At 42.2% G+C, this 16,335-nt stretch overlaps 1 long non-coding RNA gene across 1 annotated transcript in view; it reads left to right on the top strand.

Annotated features, from left to right (window-relative positions):
* The first annotated feature begins 16,007 nt into the window (after positions 1-16,007).
* The window catches only part of LOC123954719, a 108,516-nt gene continuing 108,188 nt past the window's right edge, over positions 16,008-16,335 (top strand). Inside the window, exon 1 of the long non-coding RNA XR_006821117.1 lies at positions 16,008-16,058. This is a non-coding gene — a long non-coding RNA (uncharacterized LOC123954719). The remainder of the gene's footprint in view (positions 16,059-16,335) is intronic.

Consider the following 16,335-nt stretch of genomic DNA (forward strand, 5'->3'; position numbering starts at 1 on the left):
ATATAGGAGAAGGGTGCTAAGCTTATAGACCTGTGGCGACAATGCACACGGGCATGTGTATTTTGACAGTGGGTTAGTAAAATTCAGTTCAGTGTTGCCTCAATAAAGTAGTATTAATTAAGCATTTACAGAGGGCACTGTGTTAGGAGGTACATGAGAAAGAACATGGTCTTTTCCACTTTCCATCTGGGTTTCTTGAGATTCTTTGAGCCTACATTTCTTCAGTCGTAGAATGAGGTTTGGAGGAAGCATCTCACCACATTCTCCCACGATGGCTGTGTGGCAGCTGGTTCAACACACGGTGCACAATGGGCGCTGAATAAAGATAAGTGTTTTTTTAGGGGGGGTTTGTTTTGTTTTGTTTTTGTCCCTTGCCTTGTGATTAAGACCTACCATGGAAATTGGGATTTCCAAAGACTAAATTTCTTGACAGAAGCTCCAGACTTCCCGAGAACAGACTTCTTACAGCACTGATTCCACAGCTGGGGAGTCTCTTATCCATCGGGTCCGTCATTACTGCCCTGCTCCAGCTTCTGTTAGAGGAGAAGTGACCAACTCTCATGTCAGTTCAGGACATCTCCTAGCTGTAGGGATCCACACACTCGTCATGCTCATCATTATTCCTGGACTGATTGCCTAGTTTCAAACATCTGCACTCCAGTCCCCTTTACACCTCTTAATCTTTGCAGCCTGGGTAACCCAGATGACCTCAGACACTCCTGATCCAGGCTTTTTTTTTTCCTTTCTGGTTTGACTCAGGAACTCCTGCCAAATCCAGTGTCTGATGTTAATAATGTAGAGCTGAGACATACACTAAACAAACCAATACATGCAGAGAGTGATCATTTGCATTCCTCCCTCAGGTTTCCCATAGCCCTTTCTGGAGGTGAGGAGTGGGATGGCCCGGGGGCAAGGATACACTTCCAAGGATCAGCATTTGCGTCACTCCTTGATATGTGCATCTCCACAGTCCTGGTCCACGGTCTATAATGCTACATTGTTTCCTTCTTTCAGGACACTCACTTCTAGAAGATACTCCCAAGTAATGCTATTTCATAGGGCTCATTTTCTCCACCCTAATGTTGGCAGCACAGCGACTTGTCTTTTTCTTAGTTTACATTCCAAAGTGAGTGTAATACTAACACATACTCTGTGTGTGGAATTTCTGAGGTAATGGCACGAGTAATACTGTAGCACTTTGAGATTTTCAGGATGCTGATGTCTCCACTATCTCATCTGATTTTCACTTGAGTGGGATTGGGGGAATGGTTAGAATTGGTTTCTACCACTGATAAGGATGCAGCCGCTCAGACTGGTGACATTATCTGGCCAACGTCGCGCAGCTATCTAGACTTAGAGTCAGGATTCCAGACCTGCTTGTTCCAAATTTAGTGTCTTTTTTCTACACAATTCTTGAATTTGCTAAAATGACTTTCACGGAGGTTTTAGTAGATGGAATAGGTCAATTTCTCTGGGGTTGCTTGCATTTTAGTGAAGATCTTGAGTACTTTAAAGCAGGGGACTCATTTCACTTAAAAAGTGTCCCAGAGGGGCGCCTGGATGGCTCAGTGGGTTAAAGCCTCTGCCTTCGGCTCAGGTCATGATCCCAGGGTCCTGGGATCAAGCCCCGCATCGGGCTCTCTGCTCTGCATGGAGCCTGCTTCCTCCTCACTCTCTGCCTGCCTCTCTGCCTAGTTGTGATTTCTCTCTGTCAAATAAATAAAACATTAAAAAAAAAGTGTCCCAGATGCCATAGCAACCTTTATGAGATAATGGCGATAGAAGGGCCCTGTCCTCATCTCCTTGGTCTATTGCCTGTCCGCTCCCAGACCTGCCCGTCTCAGCTGATTTCAATCATGTGTTCATAACTATTCCATTAAAAGGGTCTACTGTGTGCTCAATATATACACAAGATTTCAGTTAATCTTCATTGTTGGGGTCCGTTATCAAAGGAACAAGACTGAGACAAAGTGAAAGTTATGTGAAGCTTTATTCTATGCCAAGCATTAGAAGTCAGACTGACCGGCCTGGGCCGCCTTGGAAGAGAGCGACCCCCTCCCAATCTCACAGGCTGGTTTTATAGGGCATAACCGCAGACCCAAGATATGTGACTTCTATTGTTAAGGCGTTTACTCCCGGTATCTATACCCGGAACCATACCAGGAACTACTGGGGCGTTTATTCCCGGAATGAAGTCCATGGCTGTAAACAACAATACGGCTACCGAGGCGAGATGGAGTTGCTCTGGCTAAGCAGGCCCTAATAGTTAAACAGGTTTTAACATTAAATTGGCCCTAACATTCATAGGTAATATACTTACATGGTTTTCAGTAACTCTGTTAGTATCTCCATTTTTTTAAAAGGTGTTATTTATTAATTTGACAGAGACAGACACAATGAGAGAGGAAACACAAGCAGGAAGAGTGGGAGAGGGAGAAGCAGGCTCCCCACTAAGCAGGGAGCCCAAAGTGGGGCTTGATCCCAGGGCCCTGGGATCATGACCTGAGCAGAAGGCAGCCACTTAACCAAGTGATCCACCCAAGCTCCCCAGTATCTCCATTTTTAATGTGAGAAAACAGAGACCAAGGGATGTGACTTAACCAGACAGCAGGTAGCTGACAGATCCGTTTTCATATCCAAGTGCAACTTAATCGAGGAGCATAAATGCTTGCAACGCTTCTGACCCGTCCGGGCCTCAGTCTTTTCCCGGCAGCCCAGAGCTGGAGCCTGTTGCCTGAGTCAGTTTCAGAATTACATTTATCTCACCCCCTCTGCTGACATGTCCTTACATCCTCCTCCTGTCTTTCTTGTCACTGGAGCAGCTGTATTGGGGCGGGTGGGGTAGGGGAGTAGCAAGTCCCTGTGCTGGAACCCCCTGACCATCTCATAGATGCTGGACAATGACCTGGTCTCATGGGACTGGCCTTGTCGGCTCTGTGATGGTAACCTCCGCACACCTCCCTTTCCCTTCTCCGGTCCCGGAGCAGAACATTAGGCACCTGGTACCTTTTAACGTCTGGTGTAGTTTACACTGAAGTCAGCCCTTTAGCCACAGCTGGGTGGTTCTTTCTGACAGTAGTTCCTGCAACTAAAACCACCTCCCAAATACTCCCAGCTTTTGTTATGTTTAAAGTCCTTTTTTTTTCTTCCCCCACACAGAAGAGTGACATCCTCATAGCAGAGTCTGTCTCTGGCTCCATCGGAGCATAACAACCTTTAGCTGGAGGACCAGACTTCCGTGGATTGCTCAGTTGCGGTGCTCAATTAGCTTTCCAATATTTTCCCCCTATTTTCTCCTAACACACTGTCAAACACGTCAAACACAGAGCAGCTTTCTCATGTGGACACTGGCTCATTAGGCCTCAGCTGAGATCATTAAATTCTGTTTCTTTAAGGCCGATGGAAAGGGCAGATTTATGCTTCCTTTGATAGAGCTGGTCTTCAATTTCCTCCCAGTTGTGAGATAGTTGGTGATGAATCAGTGATATTTCAGACTCTAGTAGGGGAAGACTGACTGCTCTTAGGATTGAAAATTCTGGGATATTGAACAGCTGGCACGTAGCCGTTGGAGAAACACACATTTCTGGCCTTGACTCCTACCTTGGGTCAGTCTTAAGGACGTTGCTTCCTTTAAGACAGGCTTTCTCATCTTGGCACTGTTCACATCTGGGCCAGCTCATTCTTTGGTGGTGGATGGGGCTGTCCTGTTCATTCTAGGATGTTAGCAGCACACCTGGTTTCTATCTACTAGGTACCCATAGCACTCCCTGTAAGCAGCAACAACTAAAAGTGTCCCCAGACATTGCCAAATGATCCTTGGGTACAAAGTCACTCCCAGGCGGAAAACAATGTTTTAGCATTTTCCGGGAGTTTTGTCCCCTCAAATTCATTTTCTAGAGAGAATTCAACCATGAATCTAAGAGGGGGGAAGGACAGAGGGAGAGGCAGGCTCCCCAGTGAGCAGAGAGCCCAGCATGGGGATCCATTCCAGAACCCTGGGATCATGACCTGAGCCGAAGACAGATGCTTAACCACCTGAGCCACCTAGGTGCCCCCTTAAGACACTTCTTATAACTTGAAGTGACCATGTTTTCTTTCTACATCTTTCCAAAGTCATCTTATGATTTTGAGTCTGCTTGGATTCCTACTCTGGAATTGACTTCTTAATGATGAGCTTCAGGGGACCTCAAACCCTCTAAGACTGGACACACAATTTTATGACCCTAAGTACATGTTGTACTTTTCTATGGAGAGGTCCATAGCATTCATACATTTTAAAAAGAGGTCCTTAATTCAAAAGTTACTAAGGACTACGTGGTGGTCCTTGAGAGTGATCAAGCATTCATGCAGTGAGCTGTGTTAGAATGTATGCCTTTTTGTAAGGATGCAAGGATAGAGAGTAGCCTTCCCCTCAAACTCTAGTCCTCCTTGGCCTCCTGATTTTGCATCAGGAGAGTTTGCTTAGCCTCCCCCTGTCCTCTCTGGTGATCATGAACTGGATCTTTGAATTTTAACTTTGCAAATAACACAACCACCCTGACTTAAAGCTAGAAGGCGTTTTAGAGATCTAGTCTTCCTTCCTGTTTTTAGATGTGATAAAAGCAGCACACCCAAGATCATCCATGTCTTCTCCCTGAGTGCCACACTGCTGCCCCGTGAAGATTATTTTTATAACTGTTGCTCTGTACAACAGTTGCAATATTAAAAAAGAGAAATTTATAATATATCAAGGGTTCTGGCATGCAAATGTTAAGAACTATTACATACCTTTCTAGAATTTACCTTGAATCTCTCCCAGATCTGAGCAACTAGACAGAGTCACTGAAAATATCTTTATTTAAATGGATTCAAGTGTTTAAGAAGTAAATTGGAATAGTGAGTAAACCTCTTGAGGAGCTAAGAGGACTCATTTCTTTTGGTCTGTCGTGGGGCTGTTTCAGGGATGTCCCTGGGAGTGTGTGCATGCATTCACACATCAGAGCTATTTTTAAGTAAAAGAAAAGAGAAACAGCATAAATATCAGTGCCTTTTCCCAGACGCTGTCATTACATAATCACATGACCTAGAACGGAGAGAATTTCTCGTTTTTTCTGAGACCTGTTGCTCGTCTCTAGGGTTTCTAGAGGTAGGGGTCCCACAGGTAGTGGTCCGTGGTTGCTGTGGTGTCTGCCTCACGCCCTGGTCAGGAAAGTCGGTGGTGACAGCCGTGATCACACATCGGGGCTCCACTCCTGGTGCTCAGAGGACTGTTGCCCCACGAGGGCAGAACGCTTCCTGTTGTGCACACATCCACTCTTGAGGGTCTAACCTTGCTCAAGGCTTTCTTCTTCTTTAGAGCACTGCTCCTGCTTAGGTCAGCCAAGGACCGTTATGAGGAGCATCTTTCTCCCTCTGCTCCCAAGTGCCTCCATTCAGACTGATAAAGCCCCGAGACTCATCTCTTGTGCACAGTGGATTTCTGAATGAGCTTTCCAAAGAAAAGTTTGAAAACGATCGATTGAGCCCACCGTTCTGCTTACTGCAAGTGGCAGAGTGACTCCTTTTGTTGTCCCTTTTCAGGGTCACTCGGCTATAGTCACAGGGAATTCAAGTTTCCCTTCCCAGCAGGCCTTTATTACATGCCCCTCCCCCCCAAGACTTTTTCTATGCTTTCCTGTTTTAATCATGAAGCAAGAGTGTGGGTTTATATCCCAGGCGTTTAGTCCTGGATCCCCTATTGTGGAGACATGAAGATGACCTGAATCTAGCTCTCAGCCTGGAGCCAAGCCCAGGAAAGGCTCGCAGGACTTGGCAGAGCAAAGCCAGGCTGTCGCAAGTCTAAAGATCCAGGAGCGAAAAGCAGATGCTTAGAACGATAAGCTACTGATTTTCTTTCTTTATTTTTAATGCAGCGTAACTTCAGCAAAAGCTGACTAAGGGAAGCACTTAGTGTGTGTCAGACTCTGCTCTGAATGTTGGAGATACAGTATTGAAAAAAACAATCAAAATCTCTTCCCTAGGGAGATGATATTTTCCCTCCTGCCTCCCCATCTCTCTCTCTCTCTCTCTTTCTGTGTGTGTAGCATAACAGATATTGGTAAGTGTTTTCCGTATGATGTGTGGAAATAGATGTGTTCACATGCTTGAGGACCCGCAACGAAGCACGATCACTCACGTATCAGGAATAGTTAACGCAGAACAGGAGGGGAAACACAGCAGTGGAAACACAGAGTAAGTTTCTAGCCAGGTCAGAAACTGGCCTGGGCTTTTTCCTCTCTCTGATCCAGCTTGCCACCAAGTGTCTTTTCACACTCTTCTGACTTAGGAGGTCACTCGGGGAAATTCCCAGGGCAGGAAACCAATAAAGATGTTCCCATTTAAGATGTTCTCGAGTGGTCCTCTCTCCTCCCCATGACAGCAGGAGCAGCAACATCAGCGGCTGTCAGAAATCCCTGTGAGAGCTTCTATTTAAGGGCAAAGTGCTCCCGAGGTGGCTGCCCCACTTGCGGCGGCCTGGGGATACCAGCGTTAGCAGCTTATTACCAGGTAAAAGAAAAACCTTTGCTTCATACAAGCGTGCGACCTTACAAGGTCTTCACAGATGGAGGATTTGCTCCTAGGAAGCTGAGGACCATGCATAGCGTGTCCCTTGCAAACACACGCACGCCCTGCAGCTCCCCTCTGCTCCTCCAGCCGGCATCAGCCCACCTGTCTTTATTTACAGTTTCGGAAATGGCACATGTCCCCCATGACAGTGCCATCATTGCTGCCCTCCTAGAAAGGACCCAGGCTGACTGGAGACAATTATGTACATACTGTTTCTATAGTTAGAATTCTGTCTTCCTCACACTTCAGTATACTCAAAACACATAGGTTTATCTTTGTCTCTGTAGAGCATACTATACTTTACAACTGTTTTTACATATAGTCCCTCATTTCATCTTTTAGCTGTCTCGTCCTGTAGGTCAAACAGAATTTATTTTGCAATTTGTGAATGTGCCCGGAAAGTTCCAGTAGCTGGCCAAAGGCCATATAGCTGTAGAACAAGTCTTCGAATAGAAACCTGTTTCCAACACAATTGTCTGGTATTTTTACCATTTTAAAATGCTTAGCAACCATCTCCTCTTACATTTTATGAATATGTGAAGACGTTAACATTTTTTTAAAAAGACTTTCTTAAAAGAGAGCGTGAATGTTTTACGGGTAAAGGACAGCACTGAACACCTTCCCCTGTGAGGAATGCCAAGAATGCACCTGGTCAGGGTCGGAAATTAAAAAAAAAAAAAAAAAAAAAAAGGAAAGGTAGAACCCCAACCTGGAAGGTTGCAACCCAGTCTTAGATTTTCGTTCTGGGTGTCTGGTTTAGAATCTGATGCACAGGGAATGTTGACCACATTTTGTTGTTCAAGTGAATGCATAAATGTATGGATAAGTTTTCTAATCTAACAACTCATTATGGTAGGTAAATGCAATCCAAGCATGTGGGGTGCATACCCAAGAAAAATAAGGTGCTACTTGAAATAGGGCAGATACCCTTCTCTAAGAAAACAAATGCCTCCAAGCAGCGATATCAATCTAACCGGCCTTTCTACCTCACAATGTCTCCCCAACATCGGCAACCTGTCGAAATGCCACTTCTGTGGTCAGTGTTGACCACTCTGTTTTTGGGCAGGGGGGCTCCTTCCTCCTCCTCTTCAGCCCCGTTGCTACCACCGGAGTTCCTGAGACATGTGTTTGTAGGGGTGCGCTTTCCCCACACAGCTGGCCGGAGCTTGGGAACAGTTGGTCCCAGCGGTGAATATTGTGCTTTAGTATCTGTTTGGTGGGAATGGCGACATAGCATTTTTGCCTACCCTGGACCCTTTGGCAAGACGCTGTTCAGTCTACAGACGGTGCTCTGCTGCATTTGCTGATCCTCCTCAGTGATCCTGAGCCCAGCAGAATTAGCAGGTGTGAGAGTGAGCCTGAAGGCCCAGATGCCAGCTCAGTCCCCACCATTTGCTAGACATTGTTCTGTGTGCAGCTAGTGAGCCTCTCAGGATGAACTTAAGGAAATCTTTTTTTTTTTTTTCCTTAAATGTAAAACTCTGTTTCAATGCAAAATAAACATTGCTATATGTTGAAGGTCTATGTATATGACAGGCAATTTTAGTTTTTAAATCTACAATCCTTAACAAAATCCTAAAATGAGGGGCTTCCATTTTACAGATGAAGATGGAGAAACAGAGAGTTTTTATAGAGGGCTTTCCCAGCTCTGGAATGTTAGGCTCTAGGGATCATGGTTTTTCATTTACTAAAAATATGACTCAACTCAGAAACTTCAGTAATTCTCCACAGAGTAGGCTGACTGAAGCCAAATTGTTCGGCTTGACATTCTAGACCCTCCTCAATGGTCAAAATCTTCCATGCCTAACTTCTGAACATTCTGTGACTTTTTCCTAGCTCTCTAATCTGTATTTCTGGCTCTGTCTACTCCAATTTCTTTATTGTGCCTTCCTCTTCCCAGCTAAATCCAAACATTTTCTAAGCCTCTGCCTACAACTTACCTGCTTCCTTAAACCTACGCAGAGTAACACCTAGTCTGGTCTCTTACAACAAAAGTGCCAAGAGAACTCAGCTAATTCCCACTAACATCCTGTTGTTTAAGTTGTTTCTCAGAATTGCCCTCTGTTTACGTGTTTCTTCACAGTTTCCAAACTAAACTCTGACGAGCCGGGGAGGTAACTTTTAAAAAAGCTTCCTCAACACTTGGCAGAGAACTCCCAATTTTAGACAGCCTTACTGAATAAATTATTATTATTTTAAAGATTTTATTTATTTATTTGACAGAGAGAGAGATCACAAGTAGGCAGAGAGGCAGGTGGAGAGAGAAGGGGAAGCAGAGAGCCCGATGTGGGGCTAGATCCCAGGACTCTGAGATCATGACCTGAGCTGAAGGCAGAGGCCTCAACCCACTGAGCCACCCAGGCACCCCCTGAATAAATTATTTATCTGAACATATCTTGATGGATTTTTCTCAGGAAGTTACCATCTTTAACTCTTCTTTGGTGACACATAATTGCTCCCTAAAGCTGTTTAATAATAATACTCTGTATAAAATTGTTTATGCTGTTGCTTAACTCAAGCTCACAATCAACCCAGAAGACATCTACTATTATCTCTGTTTTGCAGATAAAAAGTCTAGTGGCTAAATGGAGTGGCCAGGGTTAAACAGAGTTAGGGAGAAAATCAGAACTGGAACGGAAGATTTCTGATGTCCAGTCTAGACTGTTCCTGCCCTGGCATGACACCTTCCTGCCTTCCACTGTATTATACCTAGTGTGAAGCTCTAGTACTCGTCCTTTTACAACAGCGTTCTGTAAAGATGGCCATCATTGTATGCATATCAGCATAATAAAAAAGTGATTTACAGTGACTTACCAGATGCTACAGATGTCTTAGTGAGAAAGGCCTCGTGAATCTGGGATTTATAATTTTGAGAAGTGAAACCCTTCTACTTTTTTGTGTTGGACAGGGTTACGAGAAATGTTTTCTGACGAGCTTGGTAGGGCGTGGTAACCCAGGAAAGCACCTATGTGATCTGCCGGTTGTGACTTTGAGACCTGAAGCCATCCTTTTGTGTCCTGGTCCCTCTTCCCTTCCCTTCCTTTATTAAGGTGCAGCTCACATGTGAGGCTGCACTATCATTCCTTCGAGCCCATCTCTTAGCTCACTGAGGTGCAAAGACTCTTCGTATTGCGATGCAGTGTATTCAGCGAACCACTGGGAAATTACAGGACTCAATAAAACCTACATGTCCCTGAAGTCAGCCGATGGTCTACAGTTTTCAGTTTGCCTCACCCATTATTTCTTACAGATGTGCTCAGGGTTATGCAATTTGATCACCTTATACATTTAAAATTTTCTCACTGACCCCATCCTTATTAGATGTGTCAGAGATAAAATGTTTCCAAGTGCCATTTAGTACTAATGGCATCTGAGAAGTAGTAAAAGGTGTGTGTGTATGTGTGTGTGTTCAAAGGGGTTTTTTTTGTTATTTTGTGGGCTTTTTATGCAGGTGAGTCAGTAAAGTGGAATATATCACAAGACCATTCCAAATCATTTTCTGAGTTAATCAGGTTAGGATTTCAGAAATTCAGTTGGAACCAAGTGTTTGTCAAATGCAACTAAGCAAACGATATGAATCAATAAAATACAACTTAAAAGGTAAATATGTTAATTTGTTTAAAAAATATTTCCTTGGATCACTGTCACTCAGTGGGAATAGAATGTGAGCCAAGCCACATACCCATTTACATTTTCGGAAACCACATTTTAAAAAGGAAATAACTGTAATTTTAATAATATAGTTTATTTCCCTCCATGTATCTAAAATATTATTTCAGTGTATCTAGTATAAAACTATTAGGATATTTTACATTCTTTTTCTTTTTACTCTCTTAAAAATAGAGTGTGCATTTCCACTTAAAAACACATCTCGGAGCTCCTGGGTGGCTCAGTGGGTTAAGCCTCTGCTTTTGGCTCAGGTCATGATCTCAGGGTCCTGGGATCAAGTCCCACATAGTGCTCTCTGTCCAGAGGGGAGCCTGCTTCCCCCTCTCTCTCTGCCTGTCTCCTCTCTGCCTACTTGTGATTTCTCTCTCTGTCAAATAAATAAATGAAATCTTGAAAAAAAAAATCTCAATTTGGACTAGCTACCTTGGTGGCTTGCTGGAGCTAGCTTGCACTAGATTGCCAGAGCCAATTGTTAAATTTTCAGAATTTCATGACCTGGTTGATTCGCAGATTAAAATTGGGCACTGGGGGAATATTCATTCCACAGATAACATCAACCATTGCAGTTTGGCAGGGTGAGGGGTAGGCGGGTAGCTGATTGTTAAATATTCAACAACACACCACTGCCCACTAGCCACTGTGGCTAGTAGCTACCATTTTGGACAGTGCGTTCCTCGATAATAAATTATTGGATAAAATTACTTAAGTCAGATGCTTAACTGAATGCACCATGTAGGTTCCCCTGTTCGATGTGTTTCTTAAGCACATTAAGAACTCTTTAATTTGTTCTAAGTGTGGTGACAGAATGGCACTTCTCACAATAGACACCACTTGGAGAAATACCAGAAGAGAGAAAGGACGAAAACAGGGACTAAGAACCTATTAGTTTTGACACCCTATAGCATAACTGCCCTCTCTTCCGTACATTTCCACATGGGCTTGCAGTTGGGGAAAGGTTTGCTTCTTCTGGACTTAAGAATAGGTCTAGTTGGTTTATTCTTCTCCTATGAACCAAGATGGGATTGGGAGGGAGACAAACCATAAATGACTCTTAATCTCACAAAACAAACTGGGGGTTGCTGGGGGGAGGTGGGATTGGGAGAGGGGGAGGGGGCTATGGACATTGGGGAGGGGAGGCGAACCATAAGAGACTATGGACTCTGAAAAACAACCTGAGGGTTTTGAAGGGTCAGGGGTGGGAGGTTGGGGGAACAGGTGGTGGGTAATAGGGAGGGCACATTTTGCATGGAGCACTGGGTGTTGTGCAAAAACAATGAATACTGTTATGCTGAAAAAAAATAAATAAAATGGGGAAAAAAAAAGAATAGGTCTAGTTGGGAATACTGGTATTGATGAGGAGAGGACTTGGAAAAGGAATTAACGTAAAAACATGACTTTTCTTTACAGATATGAATCCCAATTTTGTTTTATGAGAAAAGAGAGTTTATATTAAGATATTAGTTTAGGGCGCCTGGGTGGCTCAGTGGGTTAAGCTGCTGCCTTCGGCTCAGGTCATGATCTCCGGGTCCTGGGATCGAGTCCCGCATCGGGCTCTCTGCTCGGCAGGGAGCCTGCTTCCCTCTCTCTCTCTCTGCCTGCCTCTCTGCCTACTTGTGATCTCTCTCTCTCGCTGTCAAGTAGATAAATAAATCTTAAAAAAAAAGATATTAGTTTATATATTTAAGCCTCATTAAGGATTATTAAATGTTATCTATTAAAAAGCCCATAATTTTTTTGGTTTTTAAGATTACCTACTGTACTTCTAATACATTAAATTTAAGTAATTAAATCTAATTTTAGTGGAACAGGATCATGGGGTAGGCATTCTAGGATGTTTTATTATAAAAGTCCCTGATGTCTATAAGAAATATATACACTTCCATAAAAACCATAATAGCTTGCTTTTATTGGGTATGTAACTATATGCAAAGCATTTTAAATATTTATTTCAATTGATTTACACGGTGATCCTCAGTGGTGGATATTATACAGATTTTAAAGAGTAGGAAACTGAAGCTCAGAAAAGTTAGTGGGCTCAGAGTCAGCCATCTGGTAAGTGGTGGACCCAAACAATGAACTAAGGACTTGCGTATTTCAAAAACTCTGGGCTTTCTTCTAGGTCAGACTAACTTCCATAGAACTTCAAGTTCACTCCATATTTTTCTTAGTGGGGAGATGGGACTAAAGCCAGGCTGGAATTATCATGACCTTAGAAATAGTAGAGCCTCTTTGGTTTAAATGGTGAGGAATGGTAGGGAACTGAGGCAAGTAACAAGCTCAGATATGTCTATCAGAATATAAGCTTTATTGTGTTCACTTGGCTAATGGTAGTACGTGTGCCAGAGCTAATATACTAAACTAATATACTATGTGTACTAAATACACATAGGTAGTACGCTTGCATAGAAGAACAGCAACAAAAAACCCAATTACACCAAAACCTTTATTCTCCAGGATAAATAATGCAAGGTGGTATTTTCTGAGCACTTGCCACAGACTAGACCCTGTTCTAGGTGCTTCCTTGTATTGGGTCATGCATTCTTCACATGAATTGTATGAAGTACATACAATTAATATTTTCACCTTACAGATAGGGAAAGCTGAGGCACATAAAAAATAAGACACTTTTTCATGTTAAGAATAAATAGCTGAAGGGAGATGTAAACCCAGGCAATTGGGTCTACAGTGCATGCTCCCAGCTACCACAGCATATGCCTCTCCCATCGATTAGATGGCAGACGCGTCACAGACATTTCAAATTATAATAAATGATGAACATAATGCTCTAGAGTGACTTTGAAAAAAAGATCTATCTAATACCATGCATCAGTTCAGTATGAATTTGCCAAATTAGAAATAAAAAAGTCTAATAAAACCCTGAATTCAGGGATAGAGAGAACAGATTGGTAGTTGCCTGAGGTGGAGGAGGGAGGTGGGGTATAATGGGTGAAGGGGGTGAAGAGGTAAAAATTTCCACTTATAAAACGAATAAGTCATGGGGATATAATGTACATAAGAAAAATAAGTTACTGTAGGAGGAGAAATCACTTCTTACTCTCAAAATATGGAAGATGGCAGTGTTGGAATTTTATACAAGCCATTAAAGGAAAAGTGGGATTTTCACACACAAGGTACCTTGAAAGCATTTTCTAACTAAAGAAAGCAGTATGAGCAAAGACATGAGAAACACATTTAAGTCAATATGTGGGACTAATAATTTTGAAAATGTGTAAATGGTCAACAGCAGTGGAAAGGTAGTTACAAGTGAGAGCAGGCTTAAGTCTGTCTCCTGTGTAGTGGGGAATTCAGTTATCCACAGGAGATTCCTGTTCATGGAACCTCCGTCACAGATACCATGAGAATATTAACACCTTCCCTGAGGCATTAAATTCCAGTGTGCTAGAAGACTGGTAACTCTAACATATTGTAGGGGAAGATGAGTAACTGATCTAGCCGAGTATGATGAGGGAAAGAAGGAGACTATGGCTGTTAAAGGGTGGGAGGGGTGGCGTCTTCTCCTGAGGACTGTAGGAAAGGCTTCACAGGTTACATTGTGTTTGAGAACTGCATTCACGTTGTTGAGAGCATCATAAATTAGGTTATGAAGAACAGTGGAAGGTCATATTTGTAAGGCCAGTTGAGGTCATGGTGTGGAGAATGTCGCAGGCTCTTTTTCAGTAGGCAGCCCTGAAGAGTTTTGAGTTCCAGAGCGAAAATTTTCACATTTTCACTTCAGGAAAATACAACTGACAGTTGCAAGTGGGATAAAGTATAGTAGAAGGTTCTGTGGGCTGGGCTTCACATTGGTGGTTATTGTAGATGATTGAGGTAGACATAATGACATCCTGAAATAGGACAGTGACAATGAATGTGGAAGGAAGAGGCCATGTGAAAGTGCTTTGGTGCTAAAAGAAATTGCTGAGAATAATGAGGAAAACCCCCAAACTTGAGAGCAGGGATATGACAAGATCAAAATCAAATGACTTACCAATTCTCTTGTTCTCTCTTATATCCATGGATAGGTGCTGAGATTCAGAGAAAACAGGAATGGTGAAAGTTTAGGAGTTTAGAGAGAGCTGAAAGAATTTGTTAGATGACCTTTATTTTGAGTGGGTGGAAAGAAATTTGATGATATGTGACATGGAGGTGGGGACAGAGAAAGGCATTCTCCCAGCATATACTGTGGGAATAAATTAAACTTTCCACTTCCTAAAAGGTGATATCACTCTACAGACTAGTAGAAATACTACAAAAAATAAGATTCATTTTTTTTTCCCTCAGCTTAATGCAGACATCCAGGTATTTCTAAGTGTAAACCTCATATATAGATAAGTGAGGTATTAGTATTTCTCAAATTATCTGTGGTGAGGAGCTCTTTCATTAAAAAAAATTTCCTCTCATCAGTGCTTAAATTCCTATAGAGATAAAAAGAATAAAAAAAACATACAAGACATATTCAACTTGATAGAGGTACTCATTATCTCTACAGTAGCAATCATAATACAATATATAAATGTATCAAATTAACCTGGTATGCACCTTATGTGTACATAATGTTGTATGTCATATATTTTTCAATGAAGACTGGCATATCAATACAGATCCTTGTTTTAAAATTTTATTCAACAAATGTAAGATTACTCTATCAAACTGATAGAACAGTATCTTTTTTTTAAAGATTTTATTTATTTTGAGAGAGAGGACATGAGCAGGGGGAGGGGCAGAAAGAGAGAGAATTTCCAGCAGACTCCTTCTGAGGGCAGAGTCCAGTGCAGGGCTTGATCTCAGGACCCTGAGATCATGACCTGCGCAAAAATCAAGATTTGGTTGGGTGAGCCTGGTGGTGGTTATTATGGAGGACGTGTATTGTATGGAGGATTCGAAGTGGTACATAAACAATGAATTCTGGAACACTGAAAAGAAATAAAATAAAATGAAATAAATTAAAAAAAAAAAAGAAGCAAAACCAAGAAAAAAAAATCAAGATTTGAACCTTCACTGACTGAGCCACCCAGGTGCTGTAGCTTGTTTCGTTGTACCAGTAACAAACAGCTCATGTACCAGCATTGTCTATACTGCCGTTGCATCAATCATTGATCTGGGTGATCATTTCCATGATATGATTTCAAAGATTTCAGAAAGGCCCAGAAGTTCTCTTTTCTTTCTTGGAAATCCTCCAGGGTTGTTTTTTTTTTTTTCCCCATCTCCTGCATATTTGGCATATGAGTAGACTGTACCTAAAATTTTTTATCATTTTTTTTTGATAATTAAGTGAAAAATGCACAGACTTTTGCAATTGCCTCTGTGCTACCTTTATATATACCTTCCTGAGAAATGAACCAATAGACCAATGGAAAGCAAGTCAGAGCCACCACTCTGTATAAAACCACTACTTAAACCTGTGTTGCTTGTGCACCATCCTCTAAATTCTCTTTTGGTCTCTTCCTTCTTAGGCCAATTTCATTTAGTAAGGTCTTCCTCCTTCCCCACTTAATGGAATTGTATCCTTCGATTCCAAAATCCAGTCCTGACTCCTTCAGTAATCTGTCCATTGCATCTGACCATTGCAGCCCATAGTCACTCCATCCTCCTCTGACATTTTTGGATTCATTGACTGTATTCTAGTTTGGTATTATTTATAACTTATTGCCGAGTGTCTCTTCTTGCTGGGATGTTTTTTCTCTATTTTAAAATGTTTTATTATGTTATTTAAGTGTATTTGTCTTACTTTCTTTTTCCATAAATACAGATGGACAGAGAAACCGCATGAAGGATGAAACAAGAACCTTTATAACAACCCCCAGGTAAGAAAAAAACCACAGACAGTATCCAAGAAGCCGCCTGTGTGCTAAGTGCCTCCTCCTACTTCTACTCCAGGGGTAACTGTTACCCTGACCTTTGTGATGATTATTCTTTGCTTTTCTGGGATAGCTTTTTCACCTAGGAGAATATGTACAAATGAATTCATACACACACAAACACACACACATATGCACTTAAGTATTATGTATATATTTTAAAGTATCAATATGCATATATATCCCTGATACTTTTATACAAATATATATACATAGGTGTGTA

Source organism: Meles meles, chromosome 12 (assembly GCF_922984935.1).
Source record: "Meles meles chromosome 12, mMelMel3.1 paternal haplotype, whole genome shotgun sequence".
Lineage (NCBI taxonomy): Eukaryota > Metazoa > Chordata > Mammalia > Carnivora > Mustelidae > Meles > Meles meles.